We start from the raw sequence: 21,080 nt of genomic DNA, 5'->3' as shown, positions 1-21,080 counted from the left end.
GTTGGGTCAGGTAATGTTTGCTGCACGTCCTTTCCTTTAAGATTCAATGGCAAAACCACCAAATTAAAAAGCAATCTCCAGCCTTCACGATTTTTATACCTCACGTTACATCACCCACAGAGTTGTCAGGTGGGCAACAGACAGGAAGCCAGGGTAAATCATTGTCACCAAGAAGTTACTATCAAAGAGCATGAGACAGGAACCAAGGGAGAACCCCAGCAGGTTACGACAGGTGCAGGGAGACCCAACGGCGCGCAGAAGGCAGGTAGAGGAGCGCAGGCTGTGTGGTGAGACAGGGTGGGCCCGGCAGACGGCTGCGGGTGGTTTGCTTTTCTTCCTGCTCCAGAGTTTCGCTGGAAAACTGGTGAGAGAAAGTGAACCCTAAAGTTAAATTTCTGTGGAATATGTTATATTTTACTCTAAAGGTACCTACAATAAAGTTCTAGAAAATGCTTCAGGGATTTAAGAGATGTCCATATAACTTGATAATTTTTTAATTTGATATCTCAGAGATTAGCCACTATGGTGACTAGTTGTGTCTAGATTAAATCTGGATGTCTTTCAGTCTATCTGTCTATTATCTATCTATCCATCATCTATCTATTATCGATCTATCTATCATCTTTCTATCACCTATCACCTATCTATCCATACATCTGCCTATCATCTATCCATCTATCTTCTATCTATCATCTATCTATTTATCTATCACTTATCTGTCATCTATCTGTCTTGACAGAGACTATGCAGTGTATATGCCAACATATTTTACATGGGAGTGACTCTAATATAAAGTAATCGCAAAATGATCACTTATGAGCCCTACATAATAATATAAGAAAAAAAATCTAAAGACATGTTTTAGATTGTATTATAAGGAAACAAGCCTGAAATTCAGCATCAGTCTCAAAGGCCAGTGAAGTGATTTCTCAGAAAGGTATTAAAACTCGACAGAAAGCTGTCCTCTAGTTTTTCCCCAAATGGCTGTGTGGTTATGTTCGCTGTGCATCAAGGATGTGCAGGAACCACAAATGGGCTCTGTAAACAAGCCGATTCGGAAGGGGAGGAAGGCTGTGCCAGGAAATAGCAAAATGAGGAACTCATTTAAAATGAAGAATTAAAATGAGGGGGAGGGAGAACAGAAATTGGAAAGTCTGGTTGTGAAGCCACGAGTAAGGAAGCTCAGACCTTCTCGCCGGCGCCCCAAGCGCAGGACGAAGAGGCTGCAGTGAAAGGGAGTTGTCTTCCCGGCCAGGCACCCAGCTGGCCTTGTGACAACAGCGCCTTCTTCCTCTGACAGCCGCGTCTTCGCCACCCCATCATCACTTCACTCCATTAGTAGGGACCATCACGGGTTGACTCAGGTTCGAGTCTTCCCGGAAAAACCTATCCTACTGCGTCTGGACCTATGACATTCAATGATCAGAAGTTGCTAGAACTGTTGGGGAAGTAAATTCACTTTTGCTGGGATGGTTCAGCTGCTCGAATATCATTTAGTAATTTCTTGGAGGATCACCTGCATTAGATAATGCCACAAAAGAAGATCTCAGGGTGTCCTGGGGAGAGGAATAGTTAGCTGAGAGCCAGGTCTGCTGTAGGGAGTTTTTAGAAATAGGATCCAATAAGTTCCCTTTTTTTGTTTGTGCTCATAATACTTATAGCTAGTTTTCTTTTACTTCCAACAGAAAGAACCCTGACTAATAAATGTGCACTTTGAAATCCAAGTCAGACTAATTGAAAATGGTGAAAGAAAATATCTTGCAATTGTTTACATTTAATAGAGCAGGTGTGATGGTTTGTAAATACTTCTCAGGAGATAATGGCAGCAGGAAATGAGTAGATTCTAAAATCAGGAATAACACAAGGACATACAGGTCTTCGTTTTGAAAGTCAGGACCCTCGTCTAGTACCAAGAGCAGACACACCTGCCATGGGATTTGTGTCAACTCTGCACTTTCTGGATTAACTGCTGGTTGGATTGTCTTGTTTATCCCTGTGCTCCGTGAAAATGAATATTTTTTCTTACCTTATAAAGAGGTGAGATACTAATCGTCTGTTCCAACAAGAGCATATGTGGACTCAGTAGGGAGCATTGGAGTGAAAGTATTATACGACTGGGTGAAGTTAATAATTTCTTCTTGAAATAAAATATGTAACAAACCATGGATTGTATCACGGTAAGGTCTGAGAGTGTGGAGGGTTTTTAAAGGTTAATCAGGCCATCCTCAAACTTCCACAGTTTAATGAAAAGTGAGAACATTGTTTCTAGTTGGAATTTCACCAACTTCCTTCTGCATTAGGTGACTCGCCCTGGAAGGACTTCTCGTTGTGTAAAAGCTGTTTCTTGATTGATATGAAATATGTCCCCTTTCAAATTATTATTTCCCACTCTGTTCTGAAACAATACAGACTATTTCAATCAAGCTATTATATTTCCCTTTAACTTCTCTCATCCAAATACCCCCAACTATTAAAACATTTCTCGTTTCTACATATCAATGCGTCCTCCGTGCCAAGTGCTGTGCTTGGCAGAGACAATTTCTCATTCCGGCAGTTATTCCCTGGATGGAGAATATACAGATACATAAACATAAAATAATGTAGAGTGCTGTGACCATAAATAAGGCGATGGGAGAGTCACAGACACAGTGAATGGTCAAAGCATTCATCTTTCGGGAGGTGATATTTGAGCTGAAACCTGAATAATAAGAAAGGGCCATCATGGGAGATGTGGGGAAAAGCCAGTCAGACACAGTCAGGCCAAGTGTCCACACACACAACCACCAAGAGAAGACTGCTCTGCTTATTATATGACTTCTAGTCCTGTTTCCTGGGGCAGCCTGGTTTTTCCTTTTTTTTTCACTCAGAGTGCAAGTCTTAGAGGTACTTATATTTGAAACTAATTTTTAATAAATTCAAATACAGTGGAAGTATTATTCCCTGTGATTTGATGCTCTGGTTCAATTCATGCAGCCGGAGATTACATTAGCCTTTTTAGCAGTCAGGTCACATTATGGATTCATATTAATGAAATGCCGTTTTCAGTGCAGTTTCTAAAAGTAATTTTTACCAGGTAATTAGTTTCATCAACATGGCTCCTTTTCCTTACACTCTTGGGAGTAACTAAAATAAGGACTTGGGACCTTTGCAGCCGAGCGATATTAATAACAATAGTTAACAACAAAAGCTTTAATTAAGTTGCTGTGATATGAGTCTGGCGAACCTTGCCGTTCCCACTCTGCAAGCAACCCTCGAACTGATGGGCACCGCCTGCAGGGCTACACCATGGGGGACGGGGTGGTTTTCCATGTGGAGCTTGCTGACACTGTACCTTCTGGGGAGACTCATCTGCTGCTGACCCACAGCTGCCCTGTTTCCTCTGGGACTCACACCCCCCAGACCTGCATTGCTGGAGCTCACTGTCCAGCTACTGTGACACTGTCACCAGTTTATAAAAGTGAAAAGCAGCGGTTTTATTAAATGTGGTAATCATCTCTTCACCTCTTTGCCCTCCCTACCAAATGCCTCCAGCGACACCAGTTTAGCATCCCAAATGGGCGGTCTCTGGCCTTCAGTGGTCTCATTTCCTCTCTGACCAATCACAAGCACTGTTCCCTCTAGCACTTAACCACGCCCCTGAGTTTTTCTGTGAATAATATCCTATTAATAATCAACAGTGGAATTGTACATGAAGACTGACTTTTATAAACACTCCTCTCGAGATATGTTTACAGAAAATAATTTATCTTCCAATATTCATTATCACTGCTTCCCAGAGCTCACTTCTAACCCTCAGAGCCTAGCACTCCACTGCCCTTGGTAGCTGCTCACTCACTCAGCCATGTGCTCCCGACTGACAATGGACGAGTCCCATCGAGAACTTTCTCCAGGATTCTTGGGACTGTCCAATGGTCTAAACTCAAATTTCAAGATGTCTATTCGGATTTGCCTCAAACGTCTTGAAGCTAAACCAGAAATTATAATAACTGGGGTTGTCGGAAAAGTCATGACGCATTTTTTTTAAGTTTTTGTTGCAAAAACGCGTGATGACGGTTCCAACAACCCAATATATTCAATAACCTACCAAGTAACATATGTTTTTATTTTTCTATTTGTTTGTTGCACTTAACGAATCTTGACACAGAATTCACTAGGAACTAGGCGCTGGGTGCTCCCATCCCCCACTTCAGACTTCAGCCTACTCACTCCCACTCTTCACCCTCCGTGTCCTCAGAGATGATTGTTTTTGGAAAAGAGAGTGAAGGGAAAGAAGAAGAAAAGCACAAAGAGCTCATGAGATTCTTAAAATTCTCCTTTTATATGAGAAACATCTTTGTCTGTTTTTATTTCTCTTTTCTTGCATATTCCTACTGTTTTTTCATTCTAATAATGTCTTTCATTATGCAGTGTAGGTTGTCTATTTCTCTTACTAAAATGTTAAAACCAAAGTAATAGTTATAATAACAACTTTAAAAAGTGATCTGTCATTTACTTTTATCGGATTCCAAATGACACAGAATCCTTGGGTTGGGATGAGGGTGACATGTAAGCGTGGACAATAAGGCTAACTTCTCCTTAGTCTCAACTCTACGTCTTAGTATAGTTTATGGTAACTATTATTGAGTTCGTTTACATAATCCCGCACTTCAATAATTTGTGTTGGGCTAAATGCACAACTTTATAACAGAATTTACCATTTTAGAATCAGGTCATCATTTAGGTCAGTGAGATTTAGAACACCAGTATCTCAGCTCCAGCTTCATTTAAAATATGAATCCAGTTAACAATTCAGTGTTTTCCTTTCTTTAGCATATTGACATCTACCGTGTCCGAATATGCCAGGTTCGGTGCCAGAAGCCGTCAGTGTCAGAGTTTCCCACTTAATTATGAGCATCTAGAAGAAAACCACGTAGACTTCCTGACACACTGGAGGTTACATTCAGCACATGATACTTATTTAATACAGTTCAAATTTTAATGTTACTTGGTGTCAAAAGACAGACATTTTATTACAATTTAAAATCATTTTAAATACCACCAATAAATAACAATAGTGGAAATGGCTGTTTTTCTTAAACTATTTTGGTGACTTGCCATTGGTCAGTTTATTTTATTGAGATGTAATTAACATGTAGCATTGTATTAGTTGAGGTGTACAACCGTGTTTGTCTATAATAGAGGTGACATCTCTGTAAGATTAGTATCTCCAGCCTTTTTAGTGTGTTTAGCTAAAAATTGGGATTTTCTTTTTTATATGACTGGTTTATGACATGAGATTGAAACCAAATGGCATTTATACTAAGAAGGTTGTATTCTCTGTCTTAATGTTATTTACCTTTGTATTTTTTAGTATTTACTTTTGTATAGTATGTAGTTTAGATGATAACATGACACTGCCCTCAGCCCAGATTCCGTGGTATAGGTAGAGCCTGCATTTTTTTTTCCTATGATAAATCCTGACTTTTGTGTCACTACCTACTTGAATCTAGGGTAAAGCAAAGGTATAATAAGTGACAATTATATTAACATAATGGAAAAAGAAGGCATGACCAAATATCAGAGAACTGGAATAAATTTCCTAAAACAAAAAAAGCCAAAGTGAATTAGATTGATAAAAAGGATGAAACACTCTTACTTTACGAAAAAAAAAAATCAAATATTTAGTGAATGAAAAATAAGTAAACTAATGAATGGATTATCATAAATTAAGAATTAACATATTGGAAGGGCACTTAAATGTTTATAGTTGAACTAACTACACAATGACTAACCTCTTTATATAACATCCCCATTATTGATATTTTAGCCTATTCTAGATAATTTATTCAAATTTTGACTGCTTTATTAGAAAATTATTGCATATATTAATGTTCTCATATCTACTGATTGTTCTTCCATTGATCTAAATTCTATCGTTGGAGTCCTACATGACTCTCACTCTTGCTCCACAAAACAGTTCAAGAACTACTTAAAAGAAATCATTGTCGTATTCAGTCAAAGCATGCTCATCTTTCTAATGTTCCAGGCGCTGGTCTAGGGTTCTTTTAACTCCCTTCACTGTAGTAATGACACGGCTTCTCAACTCACACTCTACCTTTCTCATCTTAAAGTTGCAAACAGTGATACCCACACGATCTGAAGAGTGTAGAGTAAAAGCCTTACTGTCACCTATTTCATTCTAAATACCATGTTTCCTAGAATGACCCAGAAGAATGAACTGTTTTGGTTGTCATACCATGGATTGTCTCAAAATATTCATAACATCAATAATCATGAAAGGTTTATCATTTTTCAAATTACTTTAACTTGTCACAACTTCAGCCTCAACCAATTATATCAACTACACTGTTCTAGATAGGTGGTTTGTTTTGCAATCCAATATGCTGCAAACCCTGTTCAATAATGAAATCGTATATCCCCATTTCATAGGATAGAAAGTGGATTGTGATAAAGGCTTGCTGGATGTCCCGATCTTGAGGATAAAAATTACAGTTATGCCGATGAATTGCATAGTGATGCATTTTCTTCATAAGCATGGCTCAAAGTAAGCAAGTGGGAAGGGATAAAGTTCCATGACACTGTGCAGGGTGTGACCTTGAACTTGCTGGTGCACCTGCTGAAGCCTTAGCTGTGTGGGCTTAGCCTCGCTGACAGCACCGCCCTCCAGGGTCAGCAAAGGCAGCTTCTAGCCAACCACACCTCCCATGGCTACAACACAGTCGTGAACGTAATAGTAATATCAATAATAAGTGCTGTCTTCAATTGGTTTTAGAGATAGCCTGACTCGGTTTTCTACTGTATTGTGCTCTTTTATCTTAAATGACTTTCTTTGAAATGAGAAAAAAATGTGTCCTTATTTTCTAGTTAACCTCATGTAGACCTATTGTTGCCTGAAAACTGATATTTTGATTCTTTAAGCTTCATAGTGTTCCTAAACGTTACAGGTTTCCCTGGGTTGTTCATTTCAAAACCTAGCTACTCGTTCCCTGTATTAGAGCCTCGTTAATACTGAGCCCTGGGCTTTTGTGCGAGTGAAGGCATTGGCTACAGGGTGCCGGCTGCTTCTGGGAAGCGTGGGATGCCATGAAGTCACCGTGACCGTGTGCCCTCAACTATTAAACAGTGAGATACGAATCTCTTGGCTGACCCAGGGGTGATCTGACGTTAGAATGCTGACTTCCGCTGGCCGGTCCCACAGGATGCTCATAGACAAGACATAATTAACACATTTATTAATGTGTATTAAAGTATAAATGCCAAGGTATTATGAAATTTAAAAAAATGCATTGAGATGAATTCTTAGCTATGAGTTGCTAGAATATAGCTTCTATGAACTCTGTAACTTGCTCAATGTTCTCATTACACATCTGAGGAGAGATTTGGGCCATAATAGAAGTTATACATGTAAACTCAGAATGTGAAGAAGTGGAATAATTCCTATTTATTAAGCACAGGGAATAGTCAAGGATTCATATTCAATTAGCAAATTGTTCTGTATTTGTATCTAATCCCCAGTTTGTTTTGGAAAACACATTGAACTTTGCCCTGGAGTGTTTGAAGGCTGTAAATTCAGTCTGGTTGTGTGCAGTTTGCTCCATCACCTGTGCGACCGTCTTTGTGAAATGCTGAAATCAGGGTTCCCAGTTGGAGATGTGGGGCCCACAGGGCCAATAGCCCGATGGCCTAGGAAATTGGCTCCGAATATCCATGGTGTCACTCCCAGACAGCAGTGTGTGAGAGTCCCGTGGTCCCCGGGGTGCAGAGGACATGTAGTGCTTGTTTTGGTAAATCATCCACGGCTGATTCCGACTCTCTTTTTTCTCCTCTGTTGACAACCAGTAACTGATTGAATTACAAATGCTCAAATGTTCACAAACCATCTCATTTGTTCACATCAGGGAAAGAAAAGAAGAGTAGAAAAGGAAGAGAGGATGGAAGGAGGGCGGGAGGAAGGAGAAGGAGGGAGAGAAAAGAGGAGGAGAGGGCAGGGGAGATAGGCGGGGGACGGAACAGAAGAAAGCGGAGACAATAGACAATAAAGCAACCAACCTGTTCCCACAACCTTAATATATTTCAGCCATCATTAAAAATAAATGTTGTGACAGAGATGCTGTAAAAGGGAAGAACTAAAAATAATACCTATGCTGTATCTTACCTTTAAGTATATCTTTTTTTATTAGTTTCAGGTGTACAAAACAGTGTAATAGTTATACATTTCACCCCTCACAAAGTGATAACTCCCACATCCTGTGACTAGATATATATTAAATTACAGTTGACATTCAGTATTATTCAGCTTCAGGTGTGCAGTGCAGTGGTCAGGCATCTACACCGTCCATGAAGTGGACTCCCTAATAAGACAAGTGTCCATTGGATACCCTATAAAGTTTTTACAACATTGTTGATTATATTCCCCAAACTGTCTTTCGTATCCCCGTGCAATCTTGTGGTTACCTGAATGTTCCAGCAGCCACTGGGAAACTCATGTATGTTATGTAACTCTTTCTGTGTATCGCAGTGCACACTAACATGGCAGCTCTGGGTAAAAGAGAAAAGGGACATTTTTATTTGCTGGAAATTGGCACATACTTGTTATGATAAAACAGCTAAAAATGCCTTGAACAAGCTGAGTGAGATATATACCTTCTGAGAGTTAAGAACAATAGAAACAACTCTGAATCTTTATTTTGCCTATTTAGATTCTCGTTATAATTTAATGTCCCTAAAAAGGTAAACATTATTGTGTGAATAATGTTAACTTGCAGACTGGAAGCCCCTGTCATGTTAATGGGTCTGTGAGCCCCTCTGCTAAAAGTGTTTCTGCTTTTCTACAGTGTCAAAGTACATTCTGCACATCTAAATATGTATCTTAAACAGCTTCCAGCTAGAAATTCAGATACCACCTGTATTGGTTCAGGATTCACATTGTTAATATTTAATTTGGCATTCACAGTGGAAATATGCTGAGCTTTTTAGTATATTTTTAGGTAAAGGAGTCAGCAAACCCCAGACAGACACCTACTTCTTGGCTGTATTTCTGTCTTATTTCAGACTAGTTTCTCGCATATCAAATTAAAACCAAAAATAGATAATGCATTTTAAAACTTAGGTTGTATTTTTCTTTACTTGTTATAATATTTATTTAATGTTACTTTTGTTACATTAAATGGTGATACTATCCCAGTAGTCAGCATTCAGGAGTTAATTTACTTAGGAAGCTATAAATTGTTCATTTTCTCCAAGCAGTAACTTATAGTGATAATCACCACAAACAATGTGAAAATCCAAAAGGAAGCACTACTTTTGTACATTCACAATTAGATCAAGCTTGACAATGAATTTTTTATTTATATTAAGTTTTTATTATTTGGAATCTAAAATATTTATCTGTTTGAGATCTTGCATACACAGCTGAGAATACATGCTATTTAGATAATCTTTCTGATGAATTTTAAGATCAAATAAATATAACAAATAATTCACATGTTGTTCATTAAAAAGAAAAGAATGAAAGAGCATATAATGACAATTAAGACTTAAAAGAGAATAGACAGTAATACACACATAGACCGTAAGGAAACATGAAACATTCAAAATGATTTAATATAATTTAATATAAAATTCACCTGAAATATAGAGCCCAATATATCATTTTACACCCCACAAATATCTGTGCTATTTCAGGGAATTTTCGGTCATTTATTCCTACTTGAGTATGTTATGACGTAGCCCTAAGTGTCACATAATAAAAACATACTCAAGTGAAATGAGTGATTTACTTGCAAAATATTAGACTGTACCTAGAAAGGGTTTCCATGAATTAGAGGAATATATTGAAATTTTCCTGTAAGAAATGAAAGAGTGTATTTCTAGCCCACCATTGAATTACCTGTGAAAACTATGAATTGCTACCTCTTGTATGAAACTAAAGGTTTTCTTTCCTTTCTTTTTTCCTTTTTTTTTCTTGAGTCCAGAGAGGTGATTATGAAGGAGAGGGAGAGCATGCAAGAAATTAAGAAATAATGCACATTTCAGTTTTGATACTGAAAAGCAACTTCTGTCAATCTGTTTAATGCATGATGTAGCCATTTGGTTGATTTAAACAGATGGCTCATTTTAACCAGCTTTAAATACAAGAGATATATTGATGTTCAGCAAGACCTTGTAAGGGGAAAGCATGTTTTAGCAAAAGGCTGACAAGTGGACTTCTCCACATATCTTGTCAAGGAGTGTCGTGGTCGGGAGCCTGCGCTCTGAAGGCAGCCTGTGTGGGTTCGAGTCCCCAGCACGCCGTGCCGGGCCGCCTGGGGATGTCACTGAGCCTGTCTGCTGGTTTCTGTCTGTGAAGGTCGTGTTGGAAGTGCAAACTCTTGCTGCGTGAAGTGTGTCTGGCGTATGACATGCACTCACTGTCAATAGCAAGGGTGCCTGCACGTGTGTGTGTCTGCGTGTGTCTGTGTGTCTGTACAAACCTAGTAGGAGCAGAGAGGTGAAGGGGAAGTACACACAGCTCCCTTTCCGGTTCCCCTAATGTTGGGCAGATAGTAATTAGCTGATCATGAGAAGTGGGAGGGGTAATTCTGTTCACTTATATAAACCAGGAACTGTGATGCAATCTCTGTACACTAAAATCTATCCCCATTGCATACGTGTTATGTCCTGCCATTTTTTCCCCAGAAGGGTGTTATTTCAAATAATGGAAAACATGTTTCAGGAACTTTAAGATCCTATAATGAAATAGTTTGTGTGTTTTTAAACACTATTAAACAAAAGGAAACAAATTTTGCCAAGCATTTTGCTTTTGTTGAGATAAGAGCAAAATTTTTGTTTGTTTTCTTTATACCAATTTTTGGTTAAAATAATATGGAGAATACCATAAGAATTTCAAAGTTAGTGAAATTGTATATCTTATAAAAGTGTTTTTCATATTACAGTGTAAAACATTTAAGAGAAATCAAACAAATATTGTTCTTTTATTCAAAATTAACTACCTAAATATTACCTTTTTTAGAACAATTTATTGGAACCTAATAAGATTTTAATAATAAGTTTAAATAGAATTTTATTATCTCTACATATATACGAATAACAAAATAATGAGTTGCATACTGATGTTTCTTATTAAGAATACATATTTCACTGAAAATAACATTATAATATGCAACTTCTCTGCCCTCCAATATTGAGGATCAGAACCTTTTAAAAAATATAAATTCTTTGGGAGGAAAGACCTTACAGTATATCATATTTAACTCACAGTAAATATTTACATGTTTTATAGAATCCTTTTTTACAAAGAAACTTAAATAACAGAGTGAGTATATTGTGAAATGCACGGATACTGAGTGTCTTACTTTACAATTGCGTGTATCTGCAATAATCCCTTAGCTGATAAAATTTATAAAACAACAGCTCAGTAGCTTAACTGGAGCAAGTTATTTATACTCCAAAAGCCAAATGACAGTGACTGCAACCACATAATTGATGAGTTTAAACGAATTTTATGTTCCCAAAAACAATTTTAAAGCTGAGTAACCCAAATTTATTAGCCATATCCAGATGGAATATAAAGTCAATATATTGCTGTTTATGTATCAAGTCAGAGAAAATTATTAAGGATGATTTCAGCCATGGATGGTTAGGGTGGAGGACCTTGGTTAAATTTTGAGGCTATAATTCAAGGAAATTTGGGGAGCTACAGACCTAGTGGAACAAATAAGATAACTGTGCTGTAATAGGCTTTAGCTGAATTATTCTCTTGACTTAAAAAAATGTACAACTGGAGTTGAAATAGCAACTCCATAAAACATTTCAAAATATACTGTTGAAAGAAGTATTTTATTCCAGCTTAGTAGCAAGTAAGACTTCATAGCCATGGAATGTGTAAAAAACATATATAAATAGATATTTTAATACAACTAAAATAGAAATGAGCTATTGGCAAGTATGTAAAAATGATTCTGTTTGAGTATCATTTTATCGTAGGAAATTGGAAAGATTTTTATTTTCAGAATGATACAGTACTAAGTGGCTTTAGCTGAAAAGAATAGCATGCATCTCAGTCATTAACAATTGTCTATAAACATGAACTTAATCGTGGAATATCAAAAGATATTAAAGGGATACATACATACAAAGGGAAGATTAAAAATACAACTTTTCATAGACACTAGGGTTTTTCATTCTAGCATTAAGTGATATTAGATTACATGGGGCCCGGCCCCCAAACCTCAAGTTATTCACTGTGTAATTTTGGACAAGACGCTTACACCCTCAAGGCAGTATATCCCAGCGTATTTTACCTCAAATCACACCTACGTAGCCAAGTCATATGTAATTGTCAGGAAGTGTGAAGATTTGAGATCTCACCCTGCAGCAAGCTAACGAGTTTTGTGAATGCGTGGAGAGTACATGAGACTTGCGGGCCAGAGACAAAGGACTGTGCTGGGTACAGCTCCAGGCAGCACTGGCGCTGGCAGGCTGGCCAGTGGGAGAGTCCCATCTCCCTCCCCACAAGCACAAGCAGACGGGCCCAGGGGGGTGTCTGCACACATAGTGGGTTGTTTCAGGAAAGAAACCCCGAGCATAACAATGCCTACTCTATGCTCTGGAGAGAGAAGCTATCTTTATTATATTAGACAATAAGCGTGTCCCCCTTGCTCCAGAGGGAGACACTGTATCTGTCCCCTGAGGCCACTCACTGGTCAGACAGCCTTGAGAAGACACCCAGGACAAAATGGCAGCCGATGTCTCAGGGCAAGGTCTGCAGAAATGTGGGCAAGCTGTGGACACCTGTCCCCCACAGTGGCAAGCAGCGTCCCCTTATTCACGAACATTGTGGAGTACTAGGCATAGGCACTAGTCTTGGAAGTCAGGATATGGTGACCAATAAGACCAGGTCCCTGGTCTCATGCAGCTTAAAGCTCAGTGAAAGTAAACAAGCAAAGAATGTCAGGAAGTGATTAGATTGACGACATCCAAAGCAGTGTAAAACAAAATAGGAACATACATCTTTATGGGTAAATGTTTTCAGATTTTTGGGGTAGATACCCAGGAGAGGGCTATTGCTGGGTCGTATGGCAATTCTAGTCTTAATTTTTTGAGAAATCTCCACGCTGCCTTCCATAGCGGCTGCACCAATCTACATTCCCACCAACAGTGTACGAGGGTTCCTTTTTCTCCACAGCCTCTCCAACACTTGTTATTATTTGTCTTGTTGACGATAGCCATTCTGACTAACAGTTGTCACCCAATAAACTTTAATTTAAAAAAATTTATATATATATATATATATATATATATATATATATATATATTTAGCTGAATCACGAAAGGGAAACCTTCTCTGAGATTTCTTTTGAGTTGAGACCTAAACTGTAAGATATAAGGAAATAAGAACTGTGACAGATGGAAAGTGGGTAGAAATACCCTGAGAGATGAATAAAAATAAAGATGGTTATGCTAATAATTTTGAAAAGAGACATATAGACAAATCCCTACAAAAATATACATTTCCCTTTTTCAATAAGAACTATAAAGCATAAATACCCTTATAACCTCTGAAAAACAATTGTTGAGTATTTTTAAAATGTTCTCACAGAGAAAATGTGTTTGACAGGAAGGTTTTAAAATATATATCATCAACAAATATATCTGAGAATGCTAATATAACATCTCACAATAAAAAGGAATGTAATAAAGAAAGAAGGCGACCTCCCCCAACACACTGTATAAAGCCTGGTGCAAATTTAGTACCTAAATTGGAGGAAGAGTGTGTGGAAAGGATATTAATGGCCAATCCAACTCAGGAACACAGAGTCAAAGCTATAAATAAAATATTAGTGAAGAGAGACTTTCAAAACGGAAAAGGTGGTCAACTCACTTTGCATACTGTTGAGAGCTCCTGAGTCAGGGCAAAAATTGTCAGCCTTTCACTCCTGGCGACCTTAACGAAGAGCATGTTCCGTGAAGGGGCTGAGGAAAAGCCCAGTTAGTGTGGGCTGAGGAGGAAACGGGGATCAAGTGAGTTCACGCATAGGAATCCAGTTGCTTTATTATACAGTGTTGATATGCAGCTCAAATACCGCCTCCTTCCTGCAGCCTTCAGACGGAACAAAGCGTCCGCACCCCGAGTTGAGCCCATGTCTTGTTCCTAAGGCATCTCAAGCATCCTGAGAACAGCTACTTCTTCGTCGTCCTTCCAGGAAAACAATGTCTTTGTGTGTCACAGTGATTAACAGAGTTTCTCTAATTGGATCGAACTGAAATGTAAGGTAACATTCAAATTCATTGAATTTAATAATCGTGCATATGTTAATAAGGGATTCACATTATTCTTAATTCATTTGTAACCAGTGATGTTGTGACAGTCTCTCTCCACATATTTTCGGGACAATATAGCGCCACATGCAGACACGTGCTCAAATGCAGGAACATGAGTTAAACTCACTATCATGATGTTCATTTAAAGATCACGTGCTGTTTAACTGTCAAAGCAGAACAGTGGGAGACTGTGTTTTCACACTACTTACAGCTATTAAAAATATAGCACATGTAGGGGTGAGCGTGCAAGCAACTTTAGATAAAACACTTGACTTGGACTTGATTCAAGCTTGTGTTGAAAGAAGCAGAACTAAATGTAGAACTGAAAGGGACTTTCTCTGCCCCCAAAAGTGTGCTTTTTCTGAAACCTTTCATTTCTCAGCTTGGCTTCCCAAGTTCAACGGTTCGTGAGCATATTAACTTTCACTTCCTCTATTGAATGATGAAACATAAACCCATGAGGACGTGTGGCTTTGTTTACATTTTATTTTGATTCTCAATAATATTCTTATGGCAAAACCTCGGGAAGGGTGTGAAGTGAAAATGAACATCATTTTTGTTTGACTGCCATCTCTCGTCCCCACACCTGAACAAAGCTCTGTGCAGGCGAAGCATTTCATACGTAAGCAACTCCATTAGCCAGAACCAGGCCCTTGATTGAAGTAAACCCATCTCACCAGCTCGGCTTTTTATATAGTGTTTAGTTCACTATATTTATATTAAGTTTAAAACTTTGAAGGTGGTTTGCTTGCAAAGCAGATTGCAAAGGAAGGCAAAACATGTCTTTAAGCAAGCCAGGGAAATACTGTAACAAGTAACAGTCCATCTTCAAGTTGCTATTTTCCTGGTTTCCTTTCTCTCCTCACCTGACTGCCCGTCTCCTTCTCTTAATGGTTCTGCCTGATCTCCAATATTGTAATGGCCCAGCTATGCGACCTTGAACGTCTTCTCTTCCATCTTCACTCAGTTCCTTGGTGACATCATCCAATTTTATCAGTTTAAAGAGCACTTTATAGCAGCGACTCCCATGTTCACATCTCCAGTCTGCATTTCCTTCTTGAACTCTAGATTCATGTGTATCTACATAGTCATGGTTTCTGCTTTGCTTCTTTCAGGCATTTTAAACTTAAAATTCCTAAAATGGAACTTTCCATCACTGACCACCCGCCCCACCACTGCCTCTTGAGTTCTTTCTTCCCATAATCTTGCCATTTCATTAATGGCGGCTTCATCCTTTCAGCTGTTCAAGCCAAACGCTTGGGTGGCCTTCATGTCTCTTTTTCTTTCTATTTATTTCAAATTCTAGTGTTTTCAAAATATACCAGAATACTACCACTTGTCACTGCTACACTGCTATTTCTGGCCCAAGCCACCAGAATCTGTCATGATTATTGACATTTCCTTGAGACGAGTCTCTCTGTCCCTTGCCTGGCCACATTTCAGTCTGTCCTTCTGCACAGTATCCAGATAATCCTGTGAAAATGTGCGCCGTAAGACATAGCTCCGTCTGTGCACCTGCTTCACTCCGGGCCAGTGTCAGTGGCGTTAGAAGAGTGAATCAGTGGACACGATGTTCCCTTCCACCAGCACCCCAGCACCCCAGCACCACCTCTCTGACTTCATCACCTGCTGACACCTTTCAGCCCAACCCACTCCCTGCCACCTGGGCTCACACTAGCCATGCCTCTGACCCACTCCCGCCCGAGCCCTGCCCAGCGTGTCCACGTGGCCTGACACCCACTTCCGGGGCTTTCCTCAAAGCACTACACCGAGGGAAGCCCACCTCAGCCGCCCTATTTCAGTGGCAATTTTCTTTTTCCCTTGTTTTATTTTCTTCAAAGCTCTTAATCAGCATCTAATCCATTATTTATTTGACTTACATATTTTATTTTCCGTTTTACCCTACTAAAATGTAAACTTACAAAATGACATTTATTTCTGTAGAATTGTGATTTTGAATATTTCAAAGGCATTATTTTTGTTATTCTGATATTATCTGATTTCAATGAATAACAAAGCAGGCTACTTTACCTAATACTTGTTATTGATTAATGTTTATTTCTGCATAATTCCATGCTTCTTGAAATTAAGAACAATTGATGCCTCAATGTGGAAAATCAATATATTTTAAATTTGAAGTGAATATGCTTTGTGATTTCTTTTAAAAAAGACAGAAAAGATATTTTGGAAATGAAAATTCTTTTCTCTGGCAAGCACTTCGGTTCCATCATCTTCATTTTTTTCATAAAATTCTATAGCCATCTTTGTTGCATGAGAGCCCTTATCACACTGATCTCTTCTATTAAAAGTGCAGTCCCCAGACAGCGTCAGGGAAAGAGGATACCATCTAAGTTAGCCTGGATATATTTTAGAGTAAGCGTGTTCCAGATTTAAATTACTTATTCTAAGTCAGTTAACTGCTCTAAATTGTTTTAATTAATGATTTAAGATGTAAGGCAATTATGGCAAAGTGGAAGCAAAAAAGCACGTAATGGCATAATTAGTTTTTAAAAGCGCCGTGGGGGTAATGTCACCTAAATGGCCTCTGGTCTCACTGTCCTATGCCTCGAGTCACCAACATCTCACATTTCTGCTTATTGCGAAAGGTTAGCTAGTTTGATTTTGCACCGTATGGCACAGACTCTAATCCTGGAAGCTGTACCCCTTTTGCACAGATGACATGATGGGTAGTGCTAAACGTGACACAGTGCTTGAAATTAGAAAGGAAGAGACACAGAATCATGGAGCAAAGCGGTGTTTCAGTAGTGGTTAGCGCTTTGATGATTGAAAGGCCAAATAGTATGTTATTCAAGTGAAATGCAGAAAAAGAGGAAAGAACACCAATGTCAAGATCAGTATAAAAGCTACTGAAATTAACCCAAGAAATTAACCCAAGATCTCTTCCTCTACCTGTGAAGACCTAACATTTCAGTGACTTGGGTGTAAATGGAGAGGGGATGAGACCTACATTATGGTATTCTGTATTCATTTACATGCTGCTATGGGCACAGAACACAAATATCTTTGAATTATATAGAATGAAATCAATTGAGGAGGAGGTCTCATCAGTGTTAGGGACCTAAGTCATGAGTGTTGTTTTCGTGGACATTTTTGTCCCCCCATAGGAGCTTACAAGCTGACATTAATATTTATTTATCTCTATTCTTGGGTCTAATTAAACATGATCAACTTGCTTGATTGATTGTCTTTGATTAACAAAGCCTCAATTTCGTTAATTATAAATACTTAACCTTCTGCCTTCGAGAAATAGTGTGCTATTTACCAAGAACCAAAGAAATCCTTGGAAAATGGATTTACAAGGGTAGAAGCTCAAATACTGGGTGAGAATATGCATGGAATAATTTTATGGAGGTGTTGCTGTTTCCTGCAATTATCATTATGTTTTAATCTTATTCTAGATGTAGATGGAGAAGTCACCTGAGAATTATATTGTAACTTCTAGTAAACATTGTATTCTGTTTCTTTTACTTAGACTATAATTTTATTTAATATAAGTAGTAAGATGTTTCCAAAAGCAGAGATTGGAGGCAGCTCATGCATTTAATAATTAATGCAACCCATAGGCGGAGGAAAAACTGTCAGTGCCGACCCCCGTCATCCTGCCCCCTCGCTGAAGGCCTGCTCACACCCGTGTGCTGCTGGCGCCTTGCCTGGTGAGAAATTCCACAGGGAACCTCAGCACACACCCCCAAACTCCACACTTCCCATTCTTACCAGGGGCAGCGGCAAGTAAAGGGGAAAAATCAGGGAACAAGGTGGGAATTGGCGAGGAGGTTGGAGGAAAGGAGGAAGTGGTGGGAATGGACCCAGAGTGGCAGAGACAGACCTAGTCACCAGTGCTTTTCTCAGTGGAGTTCTGTGACTAAAATAGGAAACAGTAAGTACACCAAAATTAAATTCAACATTGAGTGAAGTCTGTCAGCCTAATGAAAGAACCAATTAGAGAAAGATTTATGGCACAAGAAGGTGTTTCCAGCAAAACAGTTTTTATATGAAATTTCACGTGAAATTTTCAAAATCAAGGAGACAGTAACCAAAGAAAATTATTTAAAAAGTTTGATAAGGATGTTGTCATGTATATGAATGAAGGTGTCTCAGCGTTCATCCAATGGGAAAAGGGTTAGTTGACTTTAAAAAGCTAGAGAACCAGCTCTGGGTCTGTGTCTGGCAATAGTTTGCTTTGGAGTAAAGAGTAGGAAATAATATATTAGTGACAGCATGCGGTATATGTCACTTAACTGCTCATCTGTGATTTAGGTATAGGTAATTTTTTGCTCTTTTAATTGAGATTCCAGTGATTTTTTAATAAACTAAGCATACTTTTTGTTGATTATCCATTTGCTCACCCCATTTTTGAGTCACCTATTGAAGTGCTTTATTCAGTTTTTATCACTTATTTTTCTTACATTTTCCCCATTGATTTGTAGGCATTTCTTACACATTCTGGACACTAGTCTCATGTGAATTTTACATGTTGCAAATGACCTCTGCACAGCATATGTTCTCTCTGGTAATTTCGTTAAGGATTAGAATTCCAAATCAATTCTTACCTTATGATTGTAGCAAGTTGAATACTATTCAATCCATCATCTCCCTAACATCCTATTTTTTCCTACTTTTCATTTTATTGCCTTTGTAGTTCTGTCTGTAATATGTTGGTCTTCAGTTCCACAGAAATCTACTAATATACATAGCAGTTTTATTTTTGTCTTTAATGAGGTTTAAAACACTGTTGACTACACAATTCATCCTTTCTCCATTAATTGATGGCACTATGTTTGTGAAATATAAATTTCCCAGACATACAAGTGTCCATCTTTGACCTGTGTGTCTCGTGCTGTGAGTCTGTCTCGTCTCGTGACACCAGCATCAGGTCCTCACTGTGGGCGTCCCACAGCACCCCCTCCTGACCACTGCTCTCTCAAGGTCGACTTAACTACTTGAGGAATTCATTTTTCCCCATTTGTCTTAGAATACATTTTAGGATAATTTTAGAATTAACTCTAAATAATCTACCCACATAATTGGATTGAAATTGCAAAGCATTTAGGTAATACTTCTGGAATGTTGACATTTTCCAAATACCAGATTGTCTTATCTGGGAGTAGGAAGCCCTTTCATCTGTATCCTTTACTAGAATTTAATCTCCTTTGCAATCAGAGGTCTTGTGTATTCTTTTCAGGGTAATGTTTACTTGACAAACTGCACTGCAGTTTCTGGGATTCAGTGAATTATATCTCACTTTCCCTCTGCAGTTTCCTTTTACAATGTATTGTTGTTGGTATAAATAAATGGTGCTATGAATTTGTGTAACCTATCTATTAGAATCGTCTGGGCCCCTAATACTTAGTGGTAATGAGGGAGCTAAATGTTATGAGATGCAGCAAATAAAAATACAGATAATGACTTAGTATAAGAATGTCTTATGCAAACACTGGGACGTACTGAACGTTATTCATTGTTTATGTAAAATCCAAAGTTAGCGGATGCCCTGGGCTGTATGTGGCTTTATCCCCAAATGTTTCTGTGTCACAGGCAATGCTGAGAACGACTCGTGTGGCTCATTGTGTTGTCTGCAACCATCGTTCCATGTGCATCTTCCGACCACCACCCGTCATGCAGTTTACAGTCATTAATAAATGTCCTTATGATTCACTGCGATTCAACAGTGGAAGATGCTTACTGGCAATGTTTTATTGGTTTCTTCCTTTAGTTTGGCTCATGCGTTCTGGGTGATTTGGTAAACTGCCCTCTTTTAGGGAGACCATGCTCCCCTGTGTATAGCTCCCCTCTCCTGTGAATCCCCCTAAGACATCACTGGCCCTCAGCCTCAGCGTCTCCTGTGGAGATGCGGGAGCATATTCTGGGATGTGCTCATGGTATCCTGTCTTCACGTTTTTACTGTAGAACTCTCTTCATACTAAACGTAAATTGTGAATGAGCATAACTAGTGCATATGTGTTTGCTTGCCTTATTTGTTTTCAATTTCAGAAAAAGATTTACAAGTTTATATAAAACTAAGCAGAGAATCCAGCAGAGAGAGAAAGAAAGAAATTACATCATGAAAGAAAAACTAAATTAAAATGTGTTGAAAATGTCATTCCATCCATTGATGGAAACAGGCGGCTCTAGTTAAGGGTTCTGTCACAGTCTCAAAAGTGAGGTCAGGATTGCAGGGCGTCGTTGGGGGACATGGAATGCAGCCCTCATTCTCCCAGGGCTTTCGGGCTGGGGCCGGGGCCGGGGACCTCATCGCAGTGGTGGGAAAGCTTTTGGTAAAATGTGTTCTGTACAGACTCACATACGACCACGGGCTCTAGGTGTTACAAAAGCTACCGATATTGGTAGAGAACTAAATATCTCCTTTTACAAACTTCTTTCTCCTCTTATAGCATTTAAAAGAGAGAGAGAGAGAGAGAGAGAGAGAGAGAGAGAGAGAGAGAGAGGCACACAATACCCTTGTCTGCCTAAGAGCCTCCCCTGTATGACTCTGTCTCACTGCATCCTTCTTTATCCTCTCGCCCCTTCACTCCATCATCAACGTCATGGTCATCTTTGTGAGTCATGCTGCTGCTGTGTGTGTTTCCCACGCTCAGCTGAGCTGCACAGTTCAGCCAATCGACTCCCATCAGGCATCCTGGGTGCCGCCTGTACCCCCTGCTCCACACTGGGTTGAGCTCTGCAGAGAAGCAAATCCATTTTCCTAATTTGGCGCTGCAAACCCTAAACAAAGGCCA

The 21,080-nt window shown here is 38.9% G+C and overlaps 2 long non-coding RNA genes across 2 annotated transcripts; one reads left to right on the top strand and one right to left on the bottom strand.

Moving 5' to 3' along the window:
- Nucleotides 1–311: 311 nt before the first annotated feature.
- On the bottom strand, nt 312–13,958 carry LOC109390291 (uncharacterized). The gene is made up of 3 exons (XR_002125548.1): nt 13,883–13,958; nt 8,455–8,538; nt 312–361 (listed from the first exon to the last, which is right to left on the bottom strand). It is a non-coding gene; the product is annotated as an uncharacterized LOC109390291 (long non-coding RNA).
- On the top strand, nt 13,923–20,010 carry LOC109390289 (uncharacterized). The gene is made up of 3 exons (XR_002125547.1): nt 13,923–14,022; nt 14,101–14,268; nt 19,879–20,010. It is a non-coding gene; the product is annotated as an uncharacterized LOC109390289 (long non-coding RNA).
- The last annotated feature ends 1,070 nt before the right edge of the window (nt 20,011–21,080 follow it).

The sequence above is a fragment of the Hipposideros armiger genome, unplaced genomic scaffold (genome assembly GCF_001890085.2).
Source record: "Hipposideros armiger isolate ML-2016 unplaced genomic scaffold, ASM189008v1 scaffold_262, whole genome shotgun sequence".
NCBI classification, from domain to species: Eukaryota; Metazoa; Chordata; class Mammalia; order Chiroptera; family Hipposideridae; genus Hipposideros; species Hipposideros armiger.
This window is presented reverse-complemented; position numbering and strand designations above follow the sequence as displayed.